Source organism: Uloborus diversus, chromosome 4 (assembly GCF_026930045.1).
Source record: "Uloborus diversus isolate 005 chromosome 4, Udiv.v.3.1, whole genome shotgun sequence".
Lineage (NCBI taxonomy): Eukaryota > Metazoa > Arthropoda > Arachnida > Araneae > Uloboridae > Uloborus > Uloborus diversus.
Genome location: NC_072734.1, coordinates 130,732,378 through 130,747,569, shown reverse-complemented (window position 1 = coordinate 130,747,569; position 15,192 = coordinate 130,732,378).

Sequence of the window (15,192 nt, the reverse complement as noted above, 5' to 3'; positions counted from 1 at the left end):
GGGACGGTTAAACATCGGATTGACACTGGCGATCATGGACCTGTGAGCCAAAGGGCATACCGAGTGTCTCCCATAGAACGTCGCATAATCCAAGAAGAAGTTGATAAGATGTTAGACAGAGGAATAATCCAACCGTCTGAGAGCCCTTGGTCGTCACCAGTTGTCTTAGTAAGGAAAAAAGACGGAAGTTGGCGCTTTTGCGTAGATTACCGCCGTCTAAATAAAATCACTAAGAAGGACGTTTATCCTCTACCCCGTATAGACGACACTCTCGACTGCTTGAAGGGCGCCAAATTTTTCTCATCCATGGACCTCCGATCCGGATATTGGCAAATCGAGGTAGATGAAGCCGACCGTGAGAAGACGGCATTCATCACTCCGGAAGGCCTATATGAATTCAAAGTTATGCCGTTCGGCTTATGCAACGCACCTGCCACTTTCGAGAGAATGATGGACAACTTACTACGTCACCTAAAGTGGACGATGTGCCTCTGCTACTTAGACGACATCGTAGTGTTTTCTAAAACTTTTGACGAACACCTCACGAGATTAAGTACCGTTCTTGATTGCATCCGGGGAGCTGGCCTTGTTCTAAATGCCAAAAAGTGTACCTTCGCCGCCCAAGAAATTAAAATTTTAGGCCATCTTGTGTCCGAGGACAGTGTTCGCCCTGATCCAGATAAATTGCAAGCTGTCAGCAGTTTTCCTGTACCAAAGAATGTCCACGATGTTAGGAGTTTTCTAGGATTATGTTCTTACTACCGCCGTTTTATCAAAGATTTCTGTCACCAAGCTCAACCACTTCAAATGCTGCTGAAAGGCGACACAAAATTCTGCTGGGCTAGCGAACAGGCTAAAGCATTCCAGAAGTTAAAGGAGGCCCTCACCACGGATCCTGTCTTGGGGCTCTACGACGAGAACGCTCCTACAGCACTACATACAGATGCCAGCGGCTATGGAATTGGCGCAGTTCTCGTTCAAGTCCAAGGTGGACAAGAGAAAGTCATTGCCTACGCCTCACGGACGCTGACGAAGGCAGAGAAGAATTATTCCACCACTGAGAGAGAATGCCTCGCTGCTGTATGGGCAGTGCACAAGTTTCGTCCATACCTTTTTGGAAAGCCGTTCACCATTGTTACTGACCATCATTCCTTATGCTGGTTGATTGGACTCAAGGATCCGTCAAGTAGACTTGCTAGATGGGCATTACGACTGCAAGAATATGACGTCTCTATAGTTTATAGAAGTGGAAAGAAGCATAAGGACGCCGATAGCCTTTCCCGCTATCCGGTAGACGGAGTGGTTTGCAGTCCGGAAGAAGTAAATGCTCTTAGCTCATTCACCGATATACAGGCGCAGCAGATGAAGGATCCCGAGCTTGCCAAAATAATAAGAAGCAAAGAGAGATCCGAGCCGATTAAAAGTCATTACGAGTTAGTCGATGGAGTCCTTTGTAAGAAGAACTTCAATCCTGACGAGAAAATGTGGCTACCAGTCATTCCGAAGCACCTGCGCAAAGACGTGCTCCAGTACTTTCATGACACTCCTACCGCCGGACATCTAGGATTCTCTAGGACCTATGACAGGATAAGGAGACGATTTTATTGGCCAGGACTGTATCGTACAGTTCGCCGATATGTTATGCACTGTCGGGAATGTCAACGAAGAAAAGCCGTTCCGCAACAGCCACCAGGTCATCTTGTACCTATACCTCCTGCTCCAGCACCCTTTCATAGAATTGGAATGGATTTGCTAGGTCGGTTTCCAAAATCATCTCTTGGCAATAAATGGATTATCGTCTGCACCGACTACTTGACCCGTTATGCAGTCACAAAAGCGCTACCAACTGCTGAAGCTCCAGAAGTAGCCAAGTTCCTACTTGAGGAAATTATTTTGAAACATGGAGCGCCAAGGGTAATTATCACAGATCGAGGACAAGTATTTCAATCTAAACTACTTTCAGAACTCATCCACCTGTGTGACGTAGCCCATCGAATGACGACGGCTTACCATCCCCAGACTAACGGGTTGACGGAACGTTTCAACAAGACCTTAGCCGACATGTTATCGATGTACGTCGACGTCGAGCATAGGAACTGGGATGAAATATTACCTTTTGTCACATTTGCATATAACACCGCTAAGCAGGACACTACAAGATTTACACCGTTTTACTTGCTACATGGACGAGAGGCTGAAACGACCCTCGACACGATGTTCCCTTTTTGCTCCGAGGAAACAGAAGGCGACTACGCGACTCGACTCGTAGTAAGGGCGGAGGAGTCGAGGCAGCTTGCGAGATTACGGACCAGGGAAGCTCAGGAAAAGGACAGAAGGCGTTACGATGCCAGACACAGGATGGTATACTATCAGCCTGGAGATCTCGTCTGGATTTTTACACCCGTAAGGAAAATAGGCCTGTCGGAGAAGCTCCTGAAAAGATACTTCGGGCCCTATCAAATCCTACGACAACTGTCTGACGTCACCTATGAGGTACAAGACTTTGATCCCAGCTCCAGACGACGTAAGCAGAAAGATGTGGTACATGTTCTTCGCCTGAAGCCTTATTATGATCCAAAAGACCAAATAATGGTCGATCATGTTCTTTCTGACGAATCCGCAGAGGAAGACGCTACACCTATTCCAGAGAACACCCATCAGCAATTGTCCCAACACACTCGTTCAGGACCCATAACACGCTCAAGGACTAGAGCTTTATCCCAGGAATCCTGAAACAGCGAGACGCTGTTGGTCTGAGGAGGGAGCAATGCCACAAAGTCAATTCTTCTCCCAGCCGGTGTGGCGTGATCGGGTAGGCTTCGGACTACCACCTCGACGACCTCGGTTCGAAACCGACCGCGGGTCGGTGATTTGAAAAGAGAATTAATCGTATGTTCTTGTAGTTATCTTTATTTGTTTTATTTCCTGTTCTAGTAGTTTCTAGAATGTTTCAAAACATGTAAATTTAAAATATGCAAATCTTGCATTCTGGAATCTTCGATCACTGTATATAAGTGACTTGTTTCTCTGTCTGAGGTAGTTCTCAGCCGAGTGTAGCTGTGGTGCTCTGTTAATAAACTACGTCTCTTGCTTTACCTAGAGTGTTCACTTCGTCTCCTTACACTATCTACGTGACAGTATTACGCATTACATGTACACATAACATACCCACGTAATAAAATAAATGCAGTGGGAATGCTACTTGGTGTTTTGACTCCTTTATGCAGGCTGCAGTTATCATTCGGATAAGTTGACTGTTAATCGAAAGGTGTTTTTCCCTTTTTTTAAGCTTTGACTACATCCAGACCACTCAGCATAATGTAAGCATAAAAAAGTAATAGAATTACCTAAAGGAAATCCTTTTTGCGCAGAAAAACATTTTCATTGTATGCTGAAATGTAGATGTTTCTAATAGCAATGTTCGACCTTTTGTACAAATGAAAAAATAATACGCCAAATTAAAACTACGAGTTTCACCCAGTAAAGCTTTAATTTTTTATTCGCACGAATACGATATAAAGCATTAAAATTATTATCAACTTCATTAGCAAGAAATCATTTTCTACTCCTCTGCTTTCTGCTGAAAAAAAAAAAAACATTTTGTCTACGTTCGAAAAATTACACTTAAAAAACGGACTCAATTCAACTGGTTTTGGTTCTGAATTTTAAGTGTTCGATTAAAAGAGAAACATGCGCGGGCATTTAAGCCGTAACGGTTAAAGCAACCTTCTATGTGAAATAGTTCAATATTCAAAGATAAAAACACTTATTTTCAATCTAATTTATTACTTCTCTAGAATGTTTGTTTTAATCGCTACGTGAGATCTTCGTTATTCTTTATTCAAATTCCATGCTTTACAAATAATTTTAAATCGTATCATGCTGGTTAACCCGCCCACGAAAACAGGAATTTCCAAAAAATGCTTGTTTTAGCACAGGGCTTCCCAGTTCACAATGCCATTCTGGTGGCCACGTACTTTCACCTGTGGAATGCCTTCCCCCAAACAAGACGACACAAGGTTAAGTCTAAAGGAGATAATCCCTTTTGAATCATGACAAGTGAAGTTTCCGTTCCGCCCACATTCCTTTCCCTTCTACGCTTCATTAGAGCCACGTGGAGTTGTGGAAGTTCAATCTATAGCTGTATTTTCTTGCAATGAAGAAAAGGTCTTTTAGAATTCTTAAGTTTTCTTCAAAATAAATTATTTTAGATCAGAAAAGATAGTCAATTTTTAAAAGTATTAACAATAATAATAATAATAATTTTTTTGTTGAACCATATTTTTATAAATTACAGTATATTTTTCCGTTCAGAAACTATTAATTTTCACCACCTATACGAATAAAGCTTTTCTGGATCAAATATTTCTCCATAGATGCAATGTAAAGGATCCTCAGTTAATCAAATAATTTCACCGGATAATCAAATAATATATTGGTCAATTTTCGCAGTTTTTTTTTTTTTTTTTCTGCGAAAAATTTTGTATGGTTAAAACAAAATTTACTTTAAATTACACATTGCAGTTTATTTATTTTAAAATATGAAATATTTAATTTTTCGCCAACAACGGGCGAGAAAAACATCGTCAACATTTTCACATTCCATAAAAAATATTTCCACTATTCCGTCTAATTTCTTTTGTTGTTACAATTACAAACAAGAGAGAGAGAGAGAGAGAAACTAGATAACGTTGACGACATTAAATTAACACAAAGAAATATAAACGTTACAGACGATAATTATTCGATAAATATTTGATGTAAAACACGGCAGATGGGAAGGGGTTGGGAGTTAGAAAAAAAATCCCAAAAAAGACATTGAGCAGTTCCACTATTATGCATTTTTTTCAAAATAATGATTTCGTGAAAATGTCTTCTAATCTAAGATTTTATAGTTTAAGTTGTAAGGATTTTTTTCATAATTCTCATACGTACTTCTAATACATATTTTAGGACCGTAATCAGGCATTTATTTCGGGGAGGATTTTACCTAACCTATTTCTCGTTAAATTTATATGGTCAATGAAGTTTGATTTAATTTGTTTATTTATTGATTTTTGCTACAATAGGTTATTTAAAGGAGAGATGCTGCCTTAAGGACATTAATATACTAATGTAAAAAATGACGTAAATCGTAAATGAAGGAAAGAAATCCAATTCGTTCACTATACTTCTTTTCTGATAAACTATTCAATGTCTTTATAAAAACTCAAAAGAATAGATTAGATGCGTGTACTTATATACGGGTATTCGAAGTGATGCCTCTTGAAGTCATATTTTTTAAGGAATAAGATACGTTAAATAATGGAAATGCACTTTCAAATTTAAAAAATTTTAATCTTTTTGTCAGCGTGAGTCAAATATTTAAAATTTGAAGGAAAATTTGCTTCGCTGTATCGTTTCGTAAAAATGAATATTCGCAATAATAACAATATAAATAATAAATACTGAAGATAAAAGTCGTGAGTTTCCATTTTTTTATTAACAATTGTGTATTTTTTTCAAATGAAGTGTGAAAAATAAATGAATGAAATATATAGTAATAACAAATTTTTTAGCAAAAAAGCAATAAAAAGCATTTTTTGGAATGACTTGAAAATTTTCGGAGGTGGTTTGAACCCTAAAAATCCACTTCGTACATACAGTACTGATATACTTAATGATTGTACTATTTACTGGCAGTGGCGGCTCATGCCTTGAAAAAGTGAGAGGGCCTGATAATGGACGCACTCGCACCCCCCCCCCCCTCCTCCCGCATTTATACGCTGGAAAATACGGTACAATCCAGTTTTTCTATTTCTTTTTTATTTCAAGCACTTTCGCACAAAAAAATAAAATAAATCAATGTTATAAATTACTGCCTGAAAAAAGTGAGGGGCCCCGGGTCCCCTCTAGCCCCTCCCACGAGTCACCACTGTTTACTGGTATTCAATTACAAATGTTTTCAGTGAAGAGATCTGAAGTGTTTGTTCGTCTTAGTCGAGAATTTCACTTTTACGCACGTATTGTGAGCGAAATTTTAATGTAACTAAAAAGCAAACCAAATTAACGTACATAATACAGTGCCGACAAAAAAGTCTTTACATTTAGTTAGCAATTAAAACCTTTACATGCAAACTTCTTTTTATAATTTTACTTGGCATGCTTCGTAGTTATTTGGTCGAATACCGAATATTCGTCTAGATTGTGGCCAAATATTTGGTATTCGCCCAATTCACAAGGGAGCATGCCAAGTAAAATCACGACAAGAAAAAGTTATGTAAAATTTTTAATTGCTGACCAAATGTAAAGTTTTTTTTTTTTTTTTTTTTTTGCCAGCATTGTGCAAACTATGTAGAATCTATTTTTATATTTTTGTGAAAGTATCTCTTATACACACGGAGATATAAGCATTTCTTTCAAAAATGCCAATTTTATTTTAAGATTTTCGGTTCATAGCAGTCAGAGTTTTCCGTCAACTGTTACTAAACTTTTAGAATATTTGACAGCATACAAGATAAACATAATAATAAAATTTGAATTTAAAATATTGAAAATTAATAAATCTTTAAAAAATATTGCATATTTAAAGTACTTTTCCTATTTTTAAAAGTAAGCTGAATGGAGTCATTAGTTCAGATTGCTTTATTATCAAGGGGTTCTTCTTTTTTTTTTTTTTTGCCTTCATCCTAATTGAACAATTGAATCAATTTCTGAACTTTTTTTGACTCTAAGCTGAGGAACATAGAAAACTGCCAAATTTTAAGAATCTTTTCTTCTTAAAAGTATGAAAATTACAATTCTAGGAAATAGTGGCATTACTGTTTCCTAGAATTATAGTTGAAGGATTGGTGGTTGTAGCCTGGGGGGGGGGGGGGGGTAACTTTTAATTTTAATTTGAATCATGCATTGGTGTAAACGGATCTACTTAAACTATTGTTAAAAATAGTTACTGTCATGAAATGAAAATAGCTAAAAAGCTGCTTTTTCATCTGTAGTATGAAATATATTATGTTGATAAATGTGAAATACTTAATACCCACAAAATTTTAAGCATTTTTAAAAAATTAAAAAATAATAATAATAATATGATTTAAATAAAAAAAAATCCGATTTAAATCAAAAAAAAAAAAAAATCACGAACCCTGGATGTACCTCGTATTACCAAATTTAGAAAATCTCCTATCATAATTTGACGGGTGCGAATTTCTCCTTTTTTTCATACGAAGTTGCATGGCTGTTTTTATGTGTCAAATGCCAGTTAGATTTACTTGCTAATTAGAAAGTATTAGGGAAGTAATTTGAAACTTATGGCTGCAAAAGCAAGTATCTCAAAAAAAAAAAAAAAAAAAGAAACACATTTATATCATTTATATCTGTAGCTACAAAAAGATTTGAGTTACAATAACGCTTTCTGTTTTATTTAAACCACTGGTAACCACCGTTTTTTAATCCAAGGGATTCTCATACAAAGATGAATTTCTCGGCCCGGAACACATGCAAAAGCTAAATATTCTCAATTTTATTTTCTAGATTTCATGGGAAAACACTCAATAGGAAAGAAATTTTCAAACCAAGAATTGTTTTTATCAACTATTTCAAGCTTTTTTAATTGATATGAAGTTTCCACCTGTTTTTTTTTTTTTTTTTTTTTTTTTTTTTTTTTTAGAGTGCCGAATAAATAGAATCGGTTGTTTTGGAAGCTAACAAAATATAATTTTAGATTCGGGCCAGATTGATCAGCTTCGAGGGCCACATGTGTTTCAAGGGCAGTAAGTTTGGCGCTACTTAAAAAAATGAAAAAAAAAAAAAAAAAGAACCGACTTCAAAATTGCTCTAAAAAGTGAAAAATAATTTTTATTCTTTAAACACCATCGATAATACTTTTAAACATAATTTTTGAAGTTGGCGCAAAAACGATCGATAAAATCATTCACAGCCATAACTCACAAGTATAAATTTAACCAGTCCAGTTTCTTCACTACCACATGCATTACGCATTGATGACAGCATATTTGAGTAACGATATAAATGTTTCGCTCCTAACTTTGGATGATTTTTTGATAAAAATATGAACAAAGCATGGTTACAATGGATTTTACTTTTTGTTTTTGCGCCAACTTCAAAAATTATGTTTAAAAGTATTATCGATGGTGTTTAAAGAATAAAAATTATTTTTCACTTTTTAGAGCAATTTTGAAGTCGGTTCTATTTTTTTTTTTTTCAAAATTTTTTTATTTCATTCTTTTTAGTGTAAATGTAGATATTTCAGTAAAAGTAAGAAGTTACCTAGTAAGAAGTTCGGCTCTATATCACTATATTGCTTTAGAAAAGCTTTTATTCAAAATTATCATTACAATTAATGTTACTGTTATATGGCACCAAACTTTTATAACAATGAGTTTCATATTGTCGCGTAGATGAAGATAGCGAAGACAATGTGAAAGCCAAATGAAGCGAATACTCGTTAGTCTCAACTCGAGATCTTTATTCAGAACCACGAATGAACGTTATCCTTATCGTTATAACATCTCCTTATATACAACTTGAGAAAGTGCTGGAACTTTCCAGACTTGGAGAGATACAGAAATTAATAGAACATTCGAGAAAATACGGGAAACAGTAGAAACGAAATTTTAGTAAAATTCACTTTGTCTTAGTCGGGATTTGAACCCGGGACGCTCGTGTGGGAAGCAAGAATTCTACCACTGAGCCACCGTTATCCACGGATGAAAAGTGCGAACTTCGCTACAATATCATTTAATAGGGAAATTGCATAAAATTTACTGTTTTTTGCCCATAACTTTTTTTCTAAAGAACAAATATGGTCAAACAAAGTAATGGGACCTAAGTTGAGCCATCCCCTATCCATTAAAAAAATAATCATCAAAATCGGTTCACTAGGCGAGACGCTATGAGTAGACAAACAAAAAAAAAAAAACATACATACGGTATGAACTGATAACCGCCTCCTTTTTGAAGTCGGTTAAAAAATAGAGGGCCACTTTCAAACTCTATCTCATGACGTTGTTGCAATGAGAGAAAAAGCCGCATAAACGAAAAAATTGGAACTGAAGATACATACTTTTTTAGTTACACGTTACATTTTTATTCAGTGAAATCTCGTTACTACGAATAGCAATGCAACAAAATATCTATTTCAGCGAAATAAATGTTTATTCCTGATTTAATTGCCAGTACAAGGCGTAAATTCCATTACAATGAAACTCCCGTTATAACGAAGGAATTGCAGGGTCCTTGAAGTTCCTTGTAACGGAATTTCACTGTAGTATAAGTTGACTTTTTACAAAACGCTTAGCAAAATAAAACATGCGTCTTGTTTTGCATAATGGCTTGAGCTGAAAACGGACAACCAAGTTACCTCTTCTGAATGTTTCACGAATTCACTTATTGGATTTTAAATAGTAAAACCTTGTCACACACAAAATCGAGCACTGCTCTACTCGTGAAGTGTTGCCAAAAACTATTATCAAATTATAAATGAAGTTACTGAATTTTAAGTGCTCCAAGATCAAAGTAACACCATCTTGCATTCTATGGCGCGACTTCCAGTCTTGGTGACGTTAGAGCGTTATTCGATTACAGATTTTGGCTTTTATATGATGATGATGATTGCTATGAAACTTATTTCAAGAACTTTTTCCAATTAACGTTAGTTCTTTTATATAGCTACTGATTTATTACGTCTATAGTTGACTGATATAGTCATAGTTGACTGTATGATATAAATTCCAATGATTTCATATTACATATTCAAATATGACTTCATCAAAGCTCCTAAAAATTAATAAAATAATCTAAAATAAAATGTTGGTTAGGATGTCTCCACCGAGATGTTCATTACAACTTCAATAGTAAGGTACAAATGAAAGGTTTTACAAGTGTCCTTTCGGAGGTAACAGAGCGTGTAGAAGGGGAGGATAAAGCAACGCCTCTCTCCCCGGGAGATCAGAGGGGAAACGAAGAAGGAATTTCACGGCCTGGGCCTTTTGGAGGTAGCTTTTTTTCTGGCAGTTTTCTACGTGCAAGTCCGTCTTGCGGGCTTTTTAACAAAACGTGATATTACGTGCAAATACGTGAGTCGGTTAATGACAAAACATGGAAGCATGATCTTATTATTATTATTATTATTATTATTTTGGCCAAAAGCTTTTTTGCTGTTTTTTACTACGCATTCCTTCAATGAATAGCTTTCAAAAAGGAAGTCGCACATACTAGGTTTGTTGGGGTGTCGGATTGTTAATCAGACTGGCGCCAATTCGAATCCGTGCTAATAAATATCTCTTTAATGTTTCTTTTTTTCCCGTCAGATGCTCACATGGGCAGGAATGTATTTGCCACAACCTGTTTTTTCACATGCACAATTATTGCTTTTTCACGAGTCACTACTCAGCCACACTTTTAATGATATTTATGTTTCCATTGAAAATATGTACGACCAAAAGGTGAGCGATGATCAAATTATCACAACGTTGTATTTAACGAGGTTTTGTTACTGATGTCTTTAAATTACATGCGTTCTCTTCTGCGCTTATTTTTTTTTCGGTTCTTCTTCATAATGTTCTTTCTTTGAAAATTTTAAAGAGCGAAATGTCTTATGAAACGATTCGAAGCACAGTGCGGAGTTCCGCACGGGTCGACTAGTTAACGGTGTTTTTAGTTTAAAAAAATATTGCTCAATAGATTAACAATACTCTCAGAATTCATTCTGTCCTGCATAAAAAAATATTGGTAAAGTTTCCGTCCTTTGTGAAACTTCCTCAGACCATTATTGAGCCGCCTCCAAATGTACACTTTGAGATTTGTTTTTTTTTTCCTTCACAAAGATCGTACTAGAAGTAGCAAAAACAATCTATAGTCCATCCTAATTTAAAAAAAATTCTCATTAGAAAAGATTACAGTATCCCACTTTTTATCCATAACAACGGATTTTTGGCACGCTAAACCCTTGGTCTCTTATGAATTTTTTAAGAGTCGGTCGTAACATTTAGTTTCACACCATGAAACTTTTTCTCTTTTTGTAAAACATGTCGAACAGATCGTGACTTGAATTCGTATCTAATATCTCATGATGTTTGTTTTTTGGAACAAGCTCGTCTTATTATCATATGTGCTTCACACGTACAGAAACAGAAGATTTCTTACCTGTTCTTCTTTGTGGTCCTTATTTGCCGAGATTTTTGAGAAAACCCTAAATGAACAATCTCTGCCTAGTCAGACTTGTTGTTATTTGACACGGATAGTAAGTCGTGAAGTTTTTCAATCAACCATTTTCTTTTTCTTAAATTATTCAAGTTTATTACCTAGCGGTATGACTAAAAATAGAATGTGACACTCCCAATAGCTTACGAAGCATGTATATCGTTATGTAGTCCAGTGTGCAGAGCAAAAAGCAAGCAAATCTTGCTTTTTAGAACACACAAATCTAATTGTCCTTATAACTTTGTTTTTATTACAGGGATGTGTAACTTTAAACTTCATTCTATGAATACGAAATTCCTATGTATTTCCAATAAAAGTAATTAAAAATGTTTCGTTTACCATCAGTTTCCAGTCATAAAATTTGCATAACTTTCCGACCAAATACAGTCAAGACGTTTCGGGATTTTTCTTTTGTCCTTATAATTTCGGCCATCACTGGTATATATTCGCTAATTAAGGCCTCCCAATATTTTGTTCAAGTAAGACATTTTATGCTTACATTATTTATTATAATAAGAATAAATACTTAACCTAAGAAAAACTATACACGACAAAAAAGAATGGAATCATCCGGCATAGAACGCCCACCACCAACGCTTCCTGGTATAATAATAATGTGTATAAGTCTTTAGCTAGCTTAATGAATCGGAATAGAATTTCACGCCACGGGTAATATCCACCCTCCCCCCCCCCCTTTTTTTGAGAATTAAAAATAGTTTTATTCCCCCCCTCCTCTAGATATTTTTCTTGCGAGACTTTTTAATATTTTTTTTATAAAAGCAATTTTCTACTTGGATCATTTTTCAAGAAATTGCAAAAAAAAAAAAAAACTAAATCCTCATTATTATTATTTTTTAAATCAGTCAAAATGCTGCCCACCTAGCTGCTGCGCCCCAAGCGAGAGCCACCCCTCTCAACCCTTTGTTACGCTGTAACCAAACTGCCGACGGGAATGGATCAAACTCATGCGCATTGGAAATACCTTTAAAATTAATTTGAGAGTTAAGTGAGACGGATGGCAACCGTCTTGTCTAGGGGCATGGGCACTCATATAGGGGGGTAAGTGGGAGCTCAAGCGTCCCCCGTTAGAAATTAGAAATTTATTGCTTTTAGTACTTTTTTCTTTGCAAAAATGTTAAAACATTTCTTCTTCAGCCATTAGTGAATAAGTTATTAAAAATGTCAAATTTTAATATCTTTAACCTTTACTGAAATCGGTTTCTACGAGGAAAATGTCCTGCTAGACCATACAGAAAATATCTGAGCGCCCCCGCCCCCTCTTAAAATTTTGCACATGGGCGCCCATGTCTAGGGGTCAGAGTGATCGGACAGCAGACGGGGAGATTCTGGGTTCGAATCCCGGCCCAGGCACGGATGTACTTTCTCTCCTGTCCTTGTCCTTTCTTCGTGTTAATGTGCTGGGCTGTGAATAATTTTTTTACCCTAGTAACGAGTCTTTATGTCATGTGTGTACTGTGGAAGTTAGGTTTCACAGCAAATTACGGCACATTTGGAAAAATGTAGCAGCGCACCTCAAATTGACATCCAAACTGGCTCAAGAGAACAGCAATAAAACAGTGAGACGAATGAAGTTTAACATTGAACAAAAGAAGCAGTTAAAAGAGTTTTAAACTCAGAAGATTAATTCAAAGCATAGTATCCCTGCATAAAAACAGAAAAATGGAGTACACGAGGTGTGACAATAAAATAACCGGACTACGCTTGCGCTAGCCGTTAGTTTTGACGTGGATCAGTAGAATGTGGATCAGTAGTGTACTATAGATGACTTAAATACTTCCGGTGCTGGGGCACGTTATTTCGTCAACGGGGGCCAGATAAACGAGGTTAACTATAAATATGCATTAAAAGTACCGAAGCAAAATTCAAATTTGAGAGCTGTAAAAAATAGCTGATTTCTATAACACATTGTTTGACGTTCATGGTTTAAGCATATTTAATGTTGTTTGGGTGGAAAAATATATTAAAAACTAGAAAGTCTCCCGTCAAGGTATGATGGGTGAAAATTGCTTCAACTTTTGAACGAAGGAATTGCCTGTTTGGTGATGTTTTGATAGCTGAAATTTTAACATGGAAAACATTACCAAAACACATTATCAAATTATCATGCAGTGGTGCGAGTTTCATTGTTGAAATACGCGCGTTACTCGGTCATCGGCTATATACTTGAGGATAAGTTAAAATTTTATCATTTTAGCTCGATTTATCTTTAAAAAAAAACCCTAGTAATTTCTAAAGAAAAATTGGCAGCCTCCCGAACTTTAAATTGAATCTCTATTATTATAGTGCGAGATTTTCTACAAGAATGAGGAAAATTGTAATATTCAACAAATTTGTATTACATTATTCAAAATATATAAACAATATCTTCCCTGCTCTACTAATATATTCAGCATTTAACCACTATGATAAAAGAGATGAAAATTGTTGGGATTTTTTTCCGCGGTCTTTGACTCGCTTTTTAATTTCAGCTCCAGATGTTTTCTTTTCTTTTCTTTTTTTGACTTAAAACTAATTTTAAATACAAGATGAGCAAAAATTATCCAATCAAATAAAAAGCAGAAAAAAAAAGTTGTACAAGACAGAAGATACACTTTAGACTAGAGCAGCGTTTCTTAAATTGTGTTCCGCGGAACCCCAGGGTTCTACGAAGCTCTCTCAGGGGTTCCATGAGACTTTACGGTTTTAGACGTCAATTTCAAATATTCTGCTCTTGATAGTAGTCACTCTCCCAGTATCTATGTCATGGCAGCACTTGAAAAGACAATTTCAACATTTAACGAGTGAGGACCCTAAGGAGCAGTACTGGTCAAGAGCATGTAAATGGTCTAATATTATCTGTTGCCAATACACAGTGACATCAAAGTCACAGATTTATAAAAAGCTAAAAAAAATGTTGAAAAATAAGAAACGTTTTGTTTTTTAGAATTAAAACTTTTTCTGTTTAAATTGAAGTGAATTATTAGCACTGTATTAGGTAAAATGCATAAGTATTTTATTTCCTAACTAAGGAAATATTTTAATCGTATAACTCATGCATAAATTTTGAGACTATTTGTCCCGTTTAAAAATACTCAGAATCACAAAGGAAATGTATTAGTTCTTCACGATAACAAATAATAATTAGCATTTATCAATAATCAGCATGATCTATAATGAAGTCTATTTAATTTTCGATTTAACGACAAATAGTTAGTGTAATAGTCTTTTTGAGGTAAGAACCTAAGTCACCTCCGGAAGAGAAACCTGGCTACTCCACTGCAACCTATTGACGAAAAACCAGGGGTTCCACAAAAAAAGTGAACACTAAAAAGGGTTCCATTAATCAAAGAAATTAAGAAACGCAGGACTACAGAATGATTCTGTTGGATAAAGATCCAATATCTAATTCCTAAACCAGGGGTCTACGGCCAAGGAACTGTGGACGTTTTTCTCTCCGAGCGGAGTGGACTAAAGCCCTTCATTATAAGCTGGGAGAAAGACATCATCATGTTGACAGCGTAATGAAGCTTTTAATTGTAAAAAAAGAACTTTTGAGCATATTCCGCTGTTTTGTATTGGTGTATTCGTCCCACAGTTTTCCTCCGAAAGAGAGATTCTTAAATAAGATATAACGTGGTGGGGGGGGGGGAGCTTTTAACAACTTGTCTTTTTTCATACAAAGTAAAATTAAAGCATTTACTTAGTCAATTTAGCGCCCAAAATATCTAGCCCACGGGGCTGGAGCACCGTCTGCTCCCCTCTATAGTTGCGTCCCTGAGCGTGACCCCCTAAAGTGGTAGTCTGTATCCGCCCTGCCAGAGGTACTGTATATTTGTATTGATTCACCTGGAGGACTTTGTGAATACAACATGTTCTACGTTCTTTAGTCACCATTATCGAACACCGGCTGGTATCGAACCCTTTACCCTACGACTGATCAGGCCTCCTCATACGTTTTCATATTGGGACACTATCGTTTCCCACCGCTTG